Raw genomic sequence first — 19315 nt, forward strand, 5'->3', positions numbered from 1 at the left:
TGACAAGGATGGGATTCAAACCCATGCATGCAAAGCACAATGGATTAGTAGTTCATTGCCTTAACCACTTGGCCACCTCGTCAAGGAAACTGGGCTGTCCGTACATGTGTTGGCGTGCTCCAGATGATCTTTTTTTTTTCCCTTGTACTTGAAGGGTCATTTTTCTGTTCCACATGCGATTTCAACATTTTCTTTGGGAGATGTCAAGCCATCAAGCCACTGCTGTGCTTCAGTGGCCGGTGTGGAGTTCAGTGGCCCTGTTGTACACGGAAAGCACATTGAGCTCCTTGGACATGAAAAGTTCCAGATAAAAGCCATTTGTCATCCTTTCTCTTGGTGTCGATGTTGCTTTTGTATGTAAAGGTGGCAACTTGCTCAGCGAGCAGGCGGAGCGCGCACCGAATGCAGATGTCTCAGAGCAGTGTGTCCAAGTGGTTGTAATAGGAGCAATACATCAGGAACGAACCGGTCCTGTTTAAAGAGTGTGACCTGCTTGGACCCGCAGTCGCTTTTCTCATGTGCACAAACTCTCACTAGTAAGCCAGAACTAACTAGCCGGTCTTCAGAGAGCCTACTACCAGAGCGTCACAGCAGGAATCTCTCCCACTTCCCTCATGCCAAACCAGCACTGCCTGACACTAGGCCAGAGAATGCTGATTGGACACAGCAACAAGCCTGCCACTGTTTCTTTGTGTCCGCGGGAGATCTGAATCCACACAGATTGGATGAGTATTCAACATTCTGAGTTACAGCTCGAGAATTCAATTGTTACCTCAACCCCAGTTGATATCAGTTTAATTCCTATGAGTGATGTACTTGCTTTTGAGTATCTAGTGTAGAAGCTGAAATCAAAGCTCATTAACGAAATGGTATAAATGAATGGTATACTGAATGTATGTCCTTCTTGGTTTGTAACTCTTCGTGATCGAATATATACCTTTTGTATTCTGCTAACCCTCACTATAAGATCTGTTATGTTTATATACACATTTTATGCCTTAATAAATGTATTGTCGTGTAATAGTATCCGTGTGTGTGTGTTATCCTGCAAGGTTGGTTTTCTAATAGCCATCAAAGAATCATTTTGTGACTTGCTGCTACAATTAATAATTGTCCCTGTAAATGCACAAAACCCCTACATTTATTGGTGCCTCATGAGAGAATGCCTACAAACTCAAACTCAGTGACTGACTACAGAAAGTGATAAATAGCACTAAAATATCTGCCAACGTGCACTAGAACAATCCAGAATGCTGGTTCTGCCGGCGATCCTCTCCTGGGTCCCTGCTCCGGACGTCCCTTCCCCCACCTCTCTGGGCAGACCAGACACCCGCATTGCAGCTCTTCACCACTACTGTATTTTTTAATTTATTTTACCTTATACGGCATCCAAAGTTTCATCTAAATGCTCAGAATACCCCATTTCTGGTACCAAAATTTGTAGCCCGGCAAAGAACACACCGTACTACAATGAATTTAAATGGGGATTTTTTAATTCTGGATCTGCATGAAATCATAAAAATGAGGGGTTGTATTATTTTCTGTTACAGAACTTAGATTGGATGCAGTATAACCTTTAACTCAAAAGCTTCACATAGATATACCTGGAGATATACACACACCAGGATGCACAAAGAGCTACTATAGCTCTTTGTTATTATAGATACTATAATAACAAAGACAAAGCAAAAAATATGGTAGTGGCAATTTCCTCTTTGATCTCGCCTAATCCAAGATGCACAGAACATCAGTCTTATTTGAACAGTCAATTGATTGATTTGACATCAGTCTTATTCTTTGCATTCACATCATGCGTAGCCACAGGCCACGCTCAACTGTACGATGTCCACTCCCACAATTACTGGCATGCTGATGTCACTCATACGTGCATGTCTTAAAGAGACAGCTACCAATTTCAGTGTCAGATTTCAAATATCCCCTCCATAACCACCTGGTTACACAGTCATCACTCAGAATCCCCAGTAAGATTCTCCCCAATTCAGTTTTGCAGTGCTTTAGCTCTTTCAAAAGGTTGCGCTTTGTTAGTCGCATTCCTAGGTTCATCACAGCATTTGAAAATATTCACCAATGTATTGGCTGGGAATCAAACCTGGATCAACTGCTTGGAAGGCAGCTTTGCTCACCACTATACCACCAACGTACACACCCAGAAGCCATGCAGCACACCATCAGAGATATCTGAAGCTCACGATATCAGAAGCTGTCTCTGGGACGTGCTGATTCCACATATTGTGAATAAATCATGATATGGTTAGTAACTGTAGCTCGACGTTCAAATGAGTTTCATGGCCAGATGGACTGTTTCCTCCAGCGGTATAGTATTGCAGTGAGACAGCACGATGTCTGCAAGACTATGTCACGCTAAACGCCACAGATTGTGATTGTCCATTCGTGTCAGTCGTCCTGCAGCTACAGGAAGAGAGACACAAACATGCTGCAATGCTTTCAGGACATTAGGATTTGTTTGTGCAACATCCGAGAAGAGTACTTGTGGCGTCAATGTGAACTGTACGTACCTGCCCCCTTTCATCTGTAGTGCATGAATTCCTCCCGGCATGCACCGGGGTAAAGTTCGATAACGATTTTGGCATGCCAGTAGCGTTTTCACGAAACCTCCTAGGGTTACGAGAACACTTGCTTTGTGTATAAAGTACATTGTGACTGTTTTCACAGCCTTCACTTTGTCGTTTTTATGACATTTTTTTGACAGCTCACTAATATTCTCTTGTCCATATCAACACAATGAAAACACAGAACGCCTTCAAACCAAATGCATTTTAAAGAAGACCCCCTTATTTCAGTATATTACCTGTTGTGCTATATTCAAAAAAACATTAAAAAATAAAGAAAAGTTTCACAACCCAAAACAAAGCTGGGAAAGGTCAGAGGACCGGCCTAGTATGTGAAACACTTAGCTGCAGCATTGTGGGTGTTGTGCTTAAAAAGAAATTGAGTCATGAAGAAGACCCCACTATCCCAGTGTATTGCATGTCTCATGGTGCCAATATAAAACAAAAAGGTTTCACAAGCCAAAGCAAGGCTTGGAAAGGTCAGAGGACCTGCTTAGTGTGTAAAACACTTACTTGCAGCATTGTGGGTGCTGTGGTTTGAATGCTATTGTCTTCTGAACAGCATTCCCCTATCCCAGTGCATAGTGCCACATTAAATAAAAGCACGAGAAAAAGAGATTCAGAATGCAAAGCTGTGTCAGCCTTCTGTGTAAAAAATCGGTTGGTACATCATGGGAGCTGTTTTTAATATGCTGCTGAGTAAAGAATATTCTTAATTTTCCTGCTGTCACCAGTATTGTGTATATAGTTGACCCTTACCTGAATGAAAACAGGATACAAAGAAAGGGTTTCAGAAATCAAACAAAGCTTTGGTCCCATGGTTACAGTCTGGGGAATTGGAGACTGCACTGTTCTGCTTCCTATGATGATATTGTAACGCTTACGGCCGACAGGTACTGTGTAAGAGCCGGCGTACCAGAGCAGGTGACGTCACCGCCCTTCCCTGTGATAGCAGGACTACAGCTACGGGGCTGAAGAGAGATCTCTCTTTAGCTCACGGGGCTAGGTCGCTGCAGAGAGACGCGGACAGTGTAGGGCCGACCTGATGCGGCAAGGGCGCCCGCCTGAGCCCCCGTTGCGTTACAATATACAGGTTTTTCGCACAAAACCGTATTGAGCAGTCTTTCTCACATTCTGAACTTGTGTATAGAGTGGTCCACCAGGTTCCAGTTAGTGCGTAATTATGCATCATTGAAAAACCAGAGGTTTAAAAAAAGATAATTAGCTCACTGATAGTTTGATGTAGAGAGTGTGAAAATTTTCACAAGTCATGGTCTTTAAAATGCATTTGGTTTGAAGGCAACGATATTAATTTTGGAACATAAACATACAGTATTACAGTATATGGCTGGTCTCGGTACTTTAAAGAAAAAATACACACCAGTATTCCATTTCTCCCGAAACATTTTAAGCATCAAAGTCTTTAACTAACATGTGAAAGAGCATGTATAAAAAGTGGTAGTTTTAAGCTTTTCTGCTAATATAATATGGAATCGCATATCTAAAGAAATTAATAACGATATAATTATATTCATGTACTGCAACACAGTCGTACACGCTGTACAATGTCTGTTGATTCTGTATGTGGGGCTGTTTCGCCTCTCCTCATGTGACCTTGTGGGTGGTACTGTGGTCCATGTTCCTGACTTCTGAACCAGAGGTTGTATGTTCAAATCCAGCTGGTGCCACAACTTTTCTTTTAACAAACATTTCTTTAAAAAAAATAAAATAGCAATATTATGGACAATTAATTGACTTTTTATATTTCTACATATCACAACATGTTCGAATGTAAGTCATTTTTAATAACAATGAATAGTCACCTTTTTTCCTTCTGACAGCTGTCCCTGCTTCTGCTTCCTGCTTCTATCGTGTGTGTGTGTGTGGGGGGGATCCCTTTAGATCTCCCTTCAGATTTAAAAGGTTATTAATCATATCTTCGGTGTCGCATCTTCCCAGTGTAGCTGATCTTTTGCTGCCTGGGTAAACTATCACAAAGCTTAAGAGAACTTAACATTTCTATTATCAACAAATTGTAAATACGACATTTACATTGGCATTATTAATTTGTCACTTGAGTGTATGGAGGATTGTCAGCTGTCACTGAGAGCAGAACCCCCCTCTTAGGCTGCTCAAACGATCTTTTAAATTTTTATAGAGAAATGGAGGCTGTACAGTATGCGTTACAATATAAACATATTGATTTAAATCGCTTTTGATTTAAATTGCAAACGCATGTTTAATTATATGTATTTTTAATTCACAATCGGACAAATGCAACGTAAATTGTTATCTTTGTCTTCTAAGTATCTTAATAAACTTTCAGCATAGCTTTCTCCCCGTTTAGATTTATTTTTCTTGGGATTTTTGGATCAAATGTGGAAAGATTAGATTGTAATCGTTTTTATTTTTTAAATACATTTTAGAAAAGTGTAATCTATACTAAAAAGCTGTATTTATTGAATACCACTCAATACTCAATACAACACTCAACCACTCAATAATTAATATATTAATGGAGTTTAGTTGATACTGTTTAGAGCCTTCTGTTTAGAGCCAGAAGAGCCTTCTGTCATTCAGAAGGCTCTTCTGAATGACAAGAAGAGAGCCTTTAGGAGGGGAGATAAGGAAGAGGTCAAGCGTGTACAGAGGGAGCTAAAGCAGAAGTTAAGAGAGAGCAAGGACGCATACAGGAAGAAGGTAGAGGACAAGCTACAAAGGAATAGGGTGAGAGATGTATGGAGCAGCATGAGAGAGATCACTGGCTTCAAACAGGCTGGGGGTGCAACAGAAGGGAACCTGGAGATGGCCAACGAGTTGAACCAGTTCTTTAACAGGTTTGATTCTGGGTCCTCTGTGGCGCAACACCCATCCCCCCACAGCCACACGCTCCCTAACCCTTCACAGCTGCGACTGCCCAATACCTCCTCCATCCCCCCACAAACATGGCCGCCTACAGCCACAACCCCCGACGGCTACTCACCCACCCATCCCCCACAGCTGCCACTCTCCAACACCTCCGCCATTAACACCTGCAGCACTGAAAGCGCTATGAGCACCATCCCCCAGGCCAGGCTGACCATCACAGCTGACCAGGTGAAGAAGGAGCTGAAGAGGCTGCACGAGGGTAAGGCCACAGGACCAGATAACATCTGTCCCAGAGTTCTGAGGGCCTGTGCTGATCAGCTGAGTGGAGTGCTCCAGCGACTGTTCAACCTGAGCCTGCGCTTGGAGAGAGTCCCGGTGCTCTGGAGGACATCATGCCTGGTCCAAAGAAAGGGCGCCCCTCTGTCCTCAACGACTACAGACCAGTTGCACTGACTTCTCACATCATGAAGACACTGGAGAGGCTGGTCTTATCCCACCTGAGACCCCTGGTCAGCTCATCACTGGACACCCTACAGTTTGCCTACCAGCCCAGTGTTGGTGTGGAGGATGCGATCATCTACATGCTGCAAAGGGCCTACTCACACCTGGACAGGGCTGGCAACACTGTAAGGATCATGTTTTTCGACTTCTCCAGTGCCTTCAATACCATCCAGCCCTTACTTCTAAGGAGGAAGCTGGAGGAGATGCAAGTCGATGCCTCCACGACCTCGTGGATCACTGACTACCTGACAGGCAGACCACAGTCTGTGAGACTTCAGAACTGTGTGTCTGAACAGGTAGTGAGTAACACAGGGGCACCTCAAGGGACAGTTCTTTCTCCATTCCTCTTCACCCTCTATACTTCGGACTTTAAGTACAACTCAAAGTCATGCCACCTGCAGAAGTTCTCAGATGACTCTGCAATTGTGGGATGTATCAAGGGTGAGCAGGAGGAGGAGTACAGAGGACTGGTCAGCAGCTTTGTGGAGTGGTGTGGGGTGAACCACTTGGAACTGAATGTTACAAAGACAAAGGAACTGGTGGTAGATTTCAGGAGGAAAAAGGTCAAACCTACTCCTGTCTACATCCATGGGAGTGGCGTGGAGATGGTGGACTCGTACAAGTACCTGGGAGTGCACATCGACGATAGACTGGAATGGTCTAAGAACATCGAGGCCATCTATAAGAAGGGACAGAGCCGACTTTACTTCTTGAGGAGGCTCAGGTCCTTCAATGTGTGTTGTAAGATGCTACACATGTTCTATCAGTCGGTGGTAGCGAGTGCCATTTTCTACGCAGTGGTGTGCTGGGGCTCTGGGATTAGAGCAGTAGATTCCAAAAGGTTGAACAAGCTCATCAGGAGAGCAAGCTCTGTCATTGGGTCTGACCTGGACTCCTTGGAGGTAGTGGCTGAGAGGAGAATGATGTCCAAACTAGAGGCCATCATGGACAACTTCTCCCATCCCCTCTATGACAGGCTTGCAGGAATGAAGAGCACGTTCAGCAATAGACTGATTCATCCACGGTGCGACAGGGAGCGCTACAGGAGGTCATTCTTGCCGTCTGCCATAAGACTGTACAACGCATCCACCTTGCGTCTTGGCAGAGGCAACATCGACAGTGACCTGTCTCTGGACTAAACGCATCTACACATCTACTGCTACATCTGGTCTCTTTATTTTTCTTTTTCTTTTTCCCATTTACAACCACTTTTTGTGCAATATATGCCAGGGACCTGTGCAATACATTTATATTTATATCTATAGTTACATCTATATTTATATTCATATGTGTGATATGAGTGTGATACGATTTTCTGTGTACTGTTCTGTTCTAGTTTGTTCTTGTGTGTCCAGACTGTGAGTAACTCTTGTATTGTATTGTATGTATTGTACTATTATTATACAATTCGTTACACTGTGGCTGTGTTGTGTGTGTTAAGCTGCTGTTGCACTGCAATTTCCCTCATGGGATCAATAAAGTATCTATCTATCTAAACTTTTAATTTAAATTGTATTACAGCATTGTACACATGCTTAAAAGAGAAGAGAGAAAACACAAGCCTTCTTCAGGTGTGAGGGTTTCTGCTCAGAATGAAATGCTAAAATGTAATGTAGGCTCTGAATGGGTTCAATTATGATTTGGGCTGGATTAAGGTCGCTGCCTTTCATCTAAAATCCTGCTTGAATCCTTCTAAACTAAAAATTAGACACAAGAAGAGAAGAGGCTCTGGTGAAATTTCTCTTTTTTTAATTTCTCTTTTTTTCTTGGAAAAACATCTTACCCGCTGCAATCCGGGCACAGAAGGATTAAAAGAAGCCAGACAGGCAGGGGGGAGGGTGAGTTCTAAACAAAGAGGTATCCAGGTAACAGTGAAACGGGCAGACAGTCTGGGGAGTGCTTTGTGTATATTCTAATGGCAGTGGGAACAGGCTTCCCAGTTTAGCCAATCTTGTTACAGCATGTTACAGTTTACTATTATTAACCATATTAATTTTAAGTGCTTAATGCCATTTTTTGACCACACACGAATATTCTTATGTCCATATCTTCGCAAGGGAATCAGTGCGAATTGTAATACTAATTAAATGACCACGGGCACTTTCCACCCCCTCTGACACCAGGAACTCCTATTCTTAGCTCAGCAGCTCATTATAATATAGGGTGTTCAAACCGTTTTTTTTTTACACAGTGACACACCGTCGCGTTGTGAATCTGTTTTTCCGTGTTTACAAAGAAAGTGGAATACAGTGATACTACCTGCTATATAGATACATATGTTTAGATATTTAGACCCGGCATGGCACCGAGAGAGGGAGGAGGCGCGGAGCTCAGCAGTACAGAACAAACGTTCTGCTGCCTGGAGCGCTTAATGGCACCAATCGCGTCTGCATTTATAACTTAGTTTTTTAAATTAATCAAGCAATATGAAGCATCTCTTTTTACTTTTAAGTCCCTTAATTATCATTAAGCACAGCTTTCTCACCACTTAGACTACTTTTTGATACCATCCTTAGACAAAGCAGAAACTTGTACTTTCTAATGACATTACAAGTGGAAAGATTACAGATTTTAAACGTCTTTAATTTTGTTACGTTATACATTTTAGAAATGTTTCATCTATACAAACACCACAAAACTATTTTCGATTGTATTTCTGAATGTTATGTTCCCTCAGTTCACTGTTTTAAATACATCAAATTAAGAAAGTAAGGTGTTAGCATAAACTATTAGTAATCAATATTATTAAATTTAGCACTGTAATAAGCTGTTGCACTTTCCCCCGCATCTTGTAAAAATATATTTTCATTGTTCAAATATACATTAAATATGACTATCATATAATACGTTAAATACAAAACTTAAGAAAAAACAGGGTAAAATATAATTCAAAATATTTTGCTAACAATGTTAACTGTTTACAAATAATAAAATGTATTAACTAAGGAGTAGGATGACACAGTTGTTACTATGCTTTTTGTTTTGTTTCTTTTTCATAAATACAACAGTAGTACCTGATGTCCCAGTGGCTTTCAAAATTAAATTATGCATGCAAACCTGTGAACTAGAAAGATAACTAAAATATCCATCCATTTCTAATGGTGGCAAAGTGGTTAGCATTGCTATCTTGCAGCACTGGGATCCTAGGTTCAATTCCTGCTGTCCTGTGTGTGGGGTTTGCATGTTCTCTCTGGGTTACATGGTTTTTCTCCATATGTGTGATATAACTCCCTCTCGCACTCCAAAACATACTGGTAAGTTAATGGGTTTATGGGAAAACTGGCCCTGGTGTGTATGTATTTGTGTCTGTCTGTCCTGTGATGGACTGGCGCTATGTCCAGGGTGTATTCTGCCTTGTGTCCGTTGCTTACTGGGATAGGCTCCAAATCCTCTGTACTGGATAAAGAGATTAGAAAATGGATGGAAGTAAAGGCACTGTGTGGATGGAAGTATACACAGTGTTAGAAACCCACTATGAAATGGCAGCATCTCACTGAGAATAAAATATTTTATAGTGCTGGCTTAAGGAAACAGCCTTTCCACCTCTCTTGCACATCAGTATCCATACCTAGTTATTTAAACAAATTGCCTCTAATTATAAACATCTTAATATGCTGGCTCTGTGGATCAGCATCAGCTACAGTATGTTTGCCCATTCCTTCAATTCATGTGCATCCAACACAGAGTTCAATGCTAGCAACTACACAAAATCTAAAATACAATCCTCATTTCAGTATCTATGTAAACATAGAGTCTGTTAACTTCATCATCTTCATCAAAAGTATGCCTAACCCCATTAGGAAGTGTTCTTGTATCAGTGTATTCCTCAACTTTCCCAAAATTATCTTTTTCTTACCAACATCTCTAGTCTTTTATCCTGCAATAACTCAGCCAACACTTAAATCTCCAAAAGCTGCTTGTGTTAATTTCTTTAAATCACAAATATCATATGTAAATACTGGCCATGTAATACTCTGCATTGTGGAATAATAGTTTATTTTAAAGGGAACTAGAAAACTAGGAACTAGAGAAATCAAGAAAGGCTTTTTTTTTCTAGAATTAATAAATGCACATCCTGTTCACTGGGGAAATTAAATCCACACATTTTACAGAGTTATAATTTTTAAATATTGTAAACATTTTAGTGTATTTTTTATAATGATTGTTTTTAAAGAGCTCTAAAGCATACAAAACATAGACAACACCCATCATAACCCTTTACCTATTGGCCTTCACTTTAGAGCATATTTGTTATTCATGCTTTTTAGACTTATTTAAAGGTATTTTGTACAAAAAATGTTTAAATTTTTTATTGTTTTATTATTTTTGCACTTTACTGTGTCCATTAACATGGTGGAAGTCCGGTATTTCTGATTTTACACATTCCCCTGTAGCAGGTTTTGTCTGTTAAATACAAAATCTGTTAAATCCGAAATCAGTTAAAGCAAAGTTTGTAAAACAGGAGGGCTTATTGTATGTACTGTATGTATATTTGTGTATGTAACTACACATACTTAAGGAAATATGTGTGGTTGTTTTTAAAACAACATGGAAAGGATAAAACTGTTAAACAAATCTATGTTTTAAAAACTGCCTTTTCACACTTAATTGAAAATTAAATTAATTTAAGGGTCTAAATATCTAAAAATATGTATCTATATAGCAGATAGTATCACTGTATTCCACTTTCTTTGTAAACACAGAAAAACAGATTCACAATGCGACGGTGTGTCACTGTGTAAAAAAAAACGGTTTGAACACCCTATATTGTAATAAGCTACTGAGCTAAGAATAGGAATGTTCCTGCTGTCAGAGGGGGTGGAAAGTGCCCACGGTCATTTTATTAGTATTACAATTCACACTGATTCCCTTGCGAAGATATGGACATAAGCACCTGAAGAAGGCTTGCGTTTTCTCTCTTCTCTTTCAAGCATGTGTACAATGCTGTAATACAATTTAAAATAATTAAAAGTTTAAACAGTATCAACTAAACTCCATAAATATAAGTATCGAGTGGTATAAATAAATACAGCTTTTTAGTATAGATTACACTTTTCTAAACTGTATTTAAAAAATAAAAACGATTACAATCTAATCTTTCCACATTTGATCCCAAAATCCCAAGAAAAATAAATCTAAACGGGGAGAAAGCTATGCTGAAAGTTTATTAAGATACTTAGAAGACAAAGATAACAATTTACGTTGCATTTGTCTGATTATGAATAAAAAAATACATTTAAGTAAACACGCGTTTGCGATTTAAATCAAAATGGGGGTAACGGGGACTCTCTTTTATTATCAACACTAGTTCAATTGTGTCTCTTCTCAGATACTGTAGTTCGGCATTCAGGTAGATTGCCAGGCAAAATAAAAACAGGTTTCGATAGTTAATAACCACTTTTTATGCACGAAACACGGGTGATTTTTCTTCCTCCTGATCAGTTTAGAAATCTGTGTACGCTGTAAGGCTTTTACTTCTTAATTAAATTTTTAAGATACGCGTTTCGAATAAATGCAACATATTTTGTCTTCCTGGTGTGTAGAACAGATCAGCAGGTCTTTTTTCCCCAATCAGAGGGGTGTCAGATGGTTTCAGCCAATCACCATTCTGAAGCAGTACCGTAATCTCTGGTATAGGGACACCCCAAAATTCTGTTGCATTTTCATTTTAGGAAATAATGAAACGGTCGGTTAAAAGCAAGGGAGATTGTCCGTTGTAGTGGACATAAGAACAAGAGTTTGCTGCGGCGTTATTGGAAACCCAATTTTAACACAAATTGCCGGCATTATATCCTAGAAGACACAGACCAGCGCCAGTGGGAGCATAAAAGAAAATGCAGACGAACTAGGGATTGGAAAGTTTCCAAGTGCTTGTACAATCGATGGAAATGTTCAAATAAATGTGCAAAAGAAATAAAAAATCATTTATTCCTTTATCATATTGGCTAGCTAATGTCTTCTCTTTGCTAGTTACCTGTGGCTGTGTTTCTGTGTTTCGTAGCAACGAGTGACTATAATCTCAGGCGGAGGAACGTAAACAGCTTAATTTTCGTGTTAAATAATTTTTTTAAATTAAAATTCTTTCTATACAGTGTAGTGTGCTCTCTGAAGGCACCAGTTCTGTAGGGTTTGGGCATTTACGGGGACAATTATTAATTGTAGCCGTAAATCACAAAATTGATTCTTTTAATGGCTTTAGAATCCAACCTTGCGATATAACTCAAACAACGCACACACACAGGTACTAATACATGAGGATAAATTTATTAATACATAGAATATGCATGTAAACCTAACAGATCTTATCGAGAGGGTTATCAGAATACAAAAGGTATATATTCAATCAGTTACGAAGAGTTACATATATCAAGAGGACATACGTTCAGTATATCATTCATTTAGACCGTTTCGTAAATGAACTTGGTTATAACTTCTACATTAGATACTCAAAAAAAGTACATAACTCTTAGGAATTAAATTGATATCAACTGGTTGGGATAATAATTGAATTCTCGAGCAGTAATGCAGTGAAGTTGAATACTCATCCAATCTCTGGGGATTCAGATCTCCTGTGAGCTCTCTGGCTCCGTGCCAGGCTGTGCTGTGCGGCTTGCGACGGTGCCCTGCTGATGCTCTGCACTGCTCTCTGAAGACCAGCTAGTTAGTTTTGGCTGAAACTAGCAAAGTTGTGGTCAGGAGAAAAGATGACTGTGGGTCCCAGCAGGTCAAGAAGAGGACCGGTTCGTTCCTGATGAAGCACTAGTTCTGAATAGTGATTCAGCTGTCCACAGTTCTGACCTGTTCACGAGGCTTGCTGCTGATGCTAACCTCGGGTGGATCCTCTGGTTACTCTCTGGCAACCTCCGCTCTAGACTCTTAGAACAAAGCAAAGTTCTGGCACTCGGACACACTGGCCGTTCCGTGGTTGTCCGGGCTGAGTCTCAGGATGGTCAGGAGGCGCGCTGCGAGAATGTCCTGCCCTTGGGAGCCTTCTGCTCCTGGGCCGTCCTGCCCTGGAATTCTCCTTTGAATTCCCTTTAGAATAGTCCGAAAAAGTTCACAGAATTCACTTGGAGCTCTGTGTTGCCTGTTTTTACCTTGAGGAACTTCAGCTCATTCATTGGCTGAAAGTTCCATGGGCATCAGAGTCCCACGTGGGTTACTCGGCCCTACCAGTCCCTGATTGGTTGATCAAGGTGAGATATGAGTCATTTACTCCTGACACCTAGGAATGCAGTCCAGATGTCCATCTGGCACTCCCTAGACAGATAGGCGCCAATGGATGACCATTGATCATGATAGCCAGGCTTAGCTAAGTGCATCCCCCTTTGGGAGCTGTCCCTTATCAAAAGAAAACATCTTTAAATCAGCCTGCATGAATAGCTTCTCTGTGGCTGCACCACAGAGATGAAGGGGGAGATGAGGCCTCATTTGGGAAAGCACAGCGACACTTAATTCTGTCTTATTAACAAGCATTGCCGCTACAACAGCAATCGCATATCTGGGGACCATTTCATACAACTTTGATGCTTAAAATGTTTAGGGAGAAATGGAAGACTGGTGTGTATTTTTTCTTTAAACTACCAAGACCAGCCATATACAGTACAGTTTACATACGGTAATATGTTTATGTTCCTAAATTAATGTCGTTTATGACCTTCAGATCTGTTATGCTCCTTTTTATGCTCAGCTACTAAAATTTCCCTTAAGTGGTAAAATTTTATATAAATATTCAATACTAAGCGGATTAAAATGTGAACAGTAAAGAGATTAAATGATTAAATCATTTCACTACCAATCAATGCACCACGAGTGCTTGACCTTGGAACGTTTGCCCAGCGTATTAATATAGGCACATTCCGGAAGTTCGACTTCACTGTGTAATGAAGAAATTTTAAAGACTACTTCTTAGCATAGATAAAAAAGCTTGGATTCCCATGGACAGTATCTTATACACATATCTTTTTCTGTTGTCTTTGTTGATCTCTTGAGGATCCTTGTGATATTTTGAACTCTCGTTGAATTATAAAAGTGTCGCAGTTTAAATCATTTTCGTTGTAAGAAATTATGAGTTTTTATATCTGTTATAGTAAAAGAAAATGCCCGACGAACTAGGGATTGAACAGTTTTTCAGTGCTTGTACAATCGATGGAAATGTTCAAATAAATGTGCTAAAGAAATAAACAAATAAGTAAGTTATTCCTTTATCATATTGTGCTAGCTAATGTCCCATCCTTGTTAGTTAGATCAACAAAATGCTGTGGTGGGTGTTACTTTTTGTCGATGAAAAAATAGTCTTTTCATTTAAAATGACGGTTCCAAATAGTATGGACCTTCGTAATACTTATAGTTTTACTGGTGGAGCTCATACAGCTGTGTCTGGATATCTTGGTCAAATATTCAGCTAGTGTGTATTGTCTGTTTGGGGTTCTGTGGCATTCCACACAGCTGGGCAGCTTGTTCCCCCCTCCCGCTGAAGACTCGACCCCTTCTACTTTGAAAATACCTGTGAAACTGGTTTAATTCGTCACAGCCAGCACTCCTGCAGAGAGTGATGAAAACCACATGTAAGACTTTGGTGCTTAAAATGTTTAGGGAGAAATTGAGTATTGGTGTGTATTGGTGTGTGACTTGTGGAGTTAAAAGTTGCCTTTATTTTCTTGTCTGTCAACACCTGCCAAGCGAGCTCTCCCGCGCCCCGACCAGAGAGAGACACACGAAGAGCCCTGCTAATAAAGCACCATGAATTGAATTGAGAGAGAGAGGGGGGGAGGGCGAGAGAGAGAGAGAGAGAAACACCCAGGGGTGCAGAACCAGGGAACTATTTACATATTAAAACTATTTCCCAAATTTAATATGTGCTTTTCTATATTTATTGTCAATTAATTGTTCATAATATTGCTATTCTATTTTTTCAAAGAAATGTTTGTTAAAAGAAAAGGCACAGCACCAGCTGGATTTGAACACACAACTCCTGGTTTACAAGTAAGGAACGGAGACCACAGTACCACCCTACAAGGGCACATAAGGAGAGGTGAAACAGCCCTACACATACAGAATCAACAGACATTGTACAGCGTGTACTACTGTGTTGCAGTACATGAATATAATTATATCGTTATTAATTTCTTTAGATACGTGTCGAAGAAAAGTCTTCACTCAGGTTAGATGTGGTCAGGCCGAGTCCTTTATTCATGCGCATGAGGAGGATAGATCATGCAGATCTGAGAGCAATCTCTCATACAGATCTACAAACATCTAACTCCCCGAGATGATAAATGCAATGAGTTTAATACAGTAGACACACACAGGAAAGCTCACTCCAAGTTTCCATATTAGGAGATGTTTTTCTCTCTACAAACATTTCTTTGTAATTGACCACGTTCTTCTTAAGAAGCAGTTCTACCTTGCATACAGACAATTCTACCTTGCATACAGCCAAAAGGAAGTATAAAAATAAAAGGTGTGAAAATGAGCTAGACATTCTGCGGTTTGTAATATCAATGTCAGAAGGTCAAATAATATGCTTGGATTATCCTTTTATACTGTTGCTAAGCAAAAGGCATATGAGCTAATAAAAAAGTCACTATTTATATACTTAATAAAAAGGCAAATGCTAAAATTCTTCCTCATTCCCCCCTTTTGTCCTTTTGAGGACAACTACACTCTTTTACACTTTTATAGCACACATTTCAAAAAATGCTTTATCTTCATTTTCACTTTCATAAGGTTGCAGCAGAGGCGGAGGTATTTGTATCAGCATAAGCTTAGTTACTTGGGTAAAACATAATGAGCATAGTTAATTTAAGTACACAACTACAACAATAATAATAATCAAAATCACAATCCCATAGAAAATATACTGCACTAGGGTAGCACCCCAGTGTCCGAATAAATTCTTCATCCAACTACCAACTCCCCAATCATCAGGATTATAGTTATGGTATTTCTTACCCTCTTCCTCTATGTGCTCAGCCAGGTTGTTAATCTGCTCAGAATTGTCTGGAATATAGGTGCAACACTCTGAGCCTATCACAGCACACGTATCGCCTTGGGCAGCCAAAAGGTAGTCCAGTGCTATACGATTCTGCATTGCAACAGTCCTCAGTGCCACCAATTCCGCATTTATTGCTCGAAGACCCTCTGTCGTCTCATTAGCCAATCTCTCCAACGAATCAGCCATGTTTATAGCTTCACGAGCCAGCTTTGCCACTCCATAAGGTGTAAAGGCAATAGCAAAGAATCTTTCAGTTTCCGTGATCTTCCTTTTCTGGCGAGCAGGCTTAGACTGGAAGGGGCTTTGCTTCTGTAACCTGATATGGGGCACCATATATCCTAAATAACACGATCCCGACCATCCCTCGGGCAGCCAGTGGTAGGCATGCTCCCCGCAAATCCAAAAAGTACCATTCAGGGATGGCTGAGGTGTGGATGCTTTAAAGCTAGTTAACATAAAGGTCTTATTATCACCAGGTCCATATCGAAAGGTGACTTCTTCTCTACCTTTCTCTCTTGTTACACTCTTCATGAAATTAAATCGACAGATAGATTTTCCTAAAAATCTTGTGCCATTAGTTCTTACGACACAAATAAATCCCTGTGGGCTGGAGCCCAGCATAATCTTAGGGGGTTTACGAGGGGGTCAACAGCTGGGTAATAACTTTTAGAAAAATCAGCACATTGACCCCCTGCCTCAGCTGTGCCGTTTTGCAGAACAATTCTAGCTGAAGTTGTAAAATTTCTCTTTGTTCCGTTCCTGCCAACATCTTATTATGAACAAACAAACCACAATAATCATTTGCATCTAGGGGAATCACTCCCAAGGGTAACCCCCCTATAGCAGTTTGGGGCACCGCTGTGCAAACCCAGCACGAACTCTGATTCTCTCTGCTCGCATACAAATGTGACAGAGCTAAAAATGTATTAATTCCATGCACTCCCTTATCATGGGTATGATCATCAATTCGCGGTTCCAGTGATCTTTTCAGCCTGTGCTTAATTCGCGTCCCGCCATCGTCTTCTTCTGGGCCGCTACTCCGGACCTGCGATGTTCCCGGTGGCACGAGACTGGTGTCGTCTGCTTCAGGGCCTCCTGATCTGCCCAGCGGAGGCTCCCAATTCAGAGAACAGTTTCTGGTGCTATTGTTTGCAGTTTCATCTACCCCTTCCCACAGGAGGGGAAAACAAATTACGAAGGCCAGAACACAGATGAAAACTAAGCACTGGAATTTGGGGTGATAGGGTTCTGATTGGAGTCTGCGCTGTTCTCTCCCTCTGGAGATAGGTGGGCCTTCTTGCAGTGCGATGAGTGGATCCAAGTGGTCTTGCCCTGACATTTTACTGTGGTGTGGGTGGTGAGTAGTACCTGGAAAGGGCCTTCCCACCTAGGTTGCAGTGTGTTCTTTCTCTTCAATGAAAAGCCTTGACAGCTTGAGTTAGACCAATGCAAAAGGACAACATTGCGTCATCCATTTGATGAATATCCATTTCCTTCAATGTTAATGGAGGAGATACTGGCAGTCTCATTGTCTGCCCATTAAAACCTCATGTGGCGAGAGTCCGGTCCTTCTGTTCGCAGAGGACCGCATGGCCATTAATGCAACAGGCAGCGCATCTGGCCATTTAAGGCCGGTTTGTTCACAAATTTTAGCTAATTTGTTTTTCAGGATTCTATTTTGTCTTTCCACTGCTCCTACAGACTGAGGGTGATATGGGCACTGTAGGTGCTGTTTTATTTGCAGAGCCTTACACATTTCCTTCATGATTTGTCCAGTGAAGTGAGTTCCTCGGTCACTAGAAATCGTCCCTGGGATCCCAAACCTACACACCACGTCTCTCATTAAAATTTTTACAACAGTAGTGGTATCTGCTTTTCTGCAAGGGTAGGCCTCTACCCATTTAGAAAACATATCCACAATTACTAACACATATTCGTACCCACAACACTTCGGCATCTGAATAAAATCAATCTGTATATGTACAAAAGGTCCCCATGGTGGAGGGTGTGCAGAGGTAGCAACTTTTGGACCCTTTCCAGGGTTGTGCTGCTGACAGATTACACATTGTTCTGCTACACTGGTGATTCCAGGGGCAAACCACTGAGTTTGCACCGTCTGACACATCCCCCCTTTGCCCGTATGGCCTACGCCGTGTGCCAGGCGGGCAAGCCATGGGAGTAGAGAACGGGGTGCCACCACGCGGCCGTCGTGGGAGACCCACATCCCCTTAGCAGCATTATAGCAGCATCCAGAGCTCACCCAAGACTGCCGTTCCTTTTCATCAGCAGCCGCCTGCAGCGCAGCCACATCACTTAGGGAAGGAGTCTGAGGGTGCTCCATCAAAACATTTTGTGAAACCACTAGAGCTGAGGAGGAAGCGGCCGTTGCCTTGGCAGCCAAATCTGCTCGGGCATTTCCTTTAGAGACCACATCTGTTCCTCCTGAGTGCGCTTCGCACTTCACAACTGCAATAGAAGCTGGTAATAGAATAGCAGTTAAGAGACTTGAAATCAGACTTGCATGTTTGACAGGGGTGCCAGCTGAAGTTAGAAATCCTCTCTCCTTCCACAGTGTGCCAAAGTCGTGCACTACACCATAAGCATATCGCGAGTCAGTAAAGATAGTAACAGATTTTCCTTCTGCTAAACAGCATGCACGGGTAAGAGCAAACAATTCAGCTTGTTGAGCAGAGCATGAGGGTGGCAATTTAGCAGCTTCAACAACTTCAACGTCCGTACAAACTGCATATCCCGAAAGCAAAGATCCATCAAAAGCACGAGATGAAGATCCATCTACATAAAAGATCAGTTCAGAGTTAGGCAACGGGGTGTCCTGTAGATCAGTACGTGGAGAAAGAGTGCTAGCAAGCACATCCTCACAGTCATGAGGCTCTCCGTCCTCAGAGGTAGGGAGGAGGGAGGCTGGATTTAAAGGAGCGCAACGCTGAATAGTGATATTCGGTGCAGCAAGAAACAAAAGCTCATAAGAAGTTGCCTGCGATGCAGACAGGTGTTGAGTAGAAGATCTTAGGAGAACAGCACTGACAGAATGGGGAGCACAGAGAATCAAGGGTGAGCCGAGTACTAGAGATTCAGAAGTCTGGACAGCATGAGCCGCTGCTGCAACTGCACGCAGACACAGAGGGAACCCAGACGCTACTAGATCAAGTTTAGTACTGTAGTAGGCGATAGGATGTTGCTTACCTCCATGTTTCTGTGTTAAAACAGACTGAGCAAAACCTCGAGTTTAATGACAGAACAGATAAAATGGTTTAGAGTAATTAGGCAATCCTAGAGGGGGTGCCTGAACTAGAGCTCTCTTCAGAGCCTCAAAAGCCTCTTCTGCCTCCGCATTCCA

At 41.4% G+C, this 19315-nt stretch overlaps 1 non-coding gene across 1 annotated transcript; it reads right to left on the minus strand.

The window, feature by feature from the left end:
* trnas-acu (transfer RNA serine (anticodon ACU)) lies at nucleotides 1-82 on the minus strand. The gene has a single exon. It is a non-coding gene; the product is annotated as a tRNA-Ser (tRNA).
* Nucleotides 83-19315: the final 19233 nt, after the last annotated feature.

Source organism: Atractosteus spatula, unplaced genomic scaffold, assembly GCF_055471065.1.
Source record: "Atractosteus spatula isolate fAtrSpa1 unplaced genomic scaffold, fAtrSpa1.hap1 Scaffold_9, whole genome shotgun sequence".
Taxonomy (NCBI): domain Eukaryota; kingdom Metazoa; phylum Chordata; class Actinopteri; order Semionotiformes; family Lepisosteidae; genus Atractosteus; species Atractosteus spatula.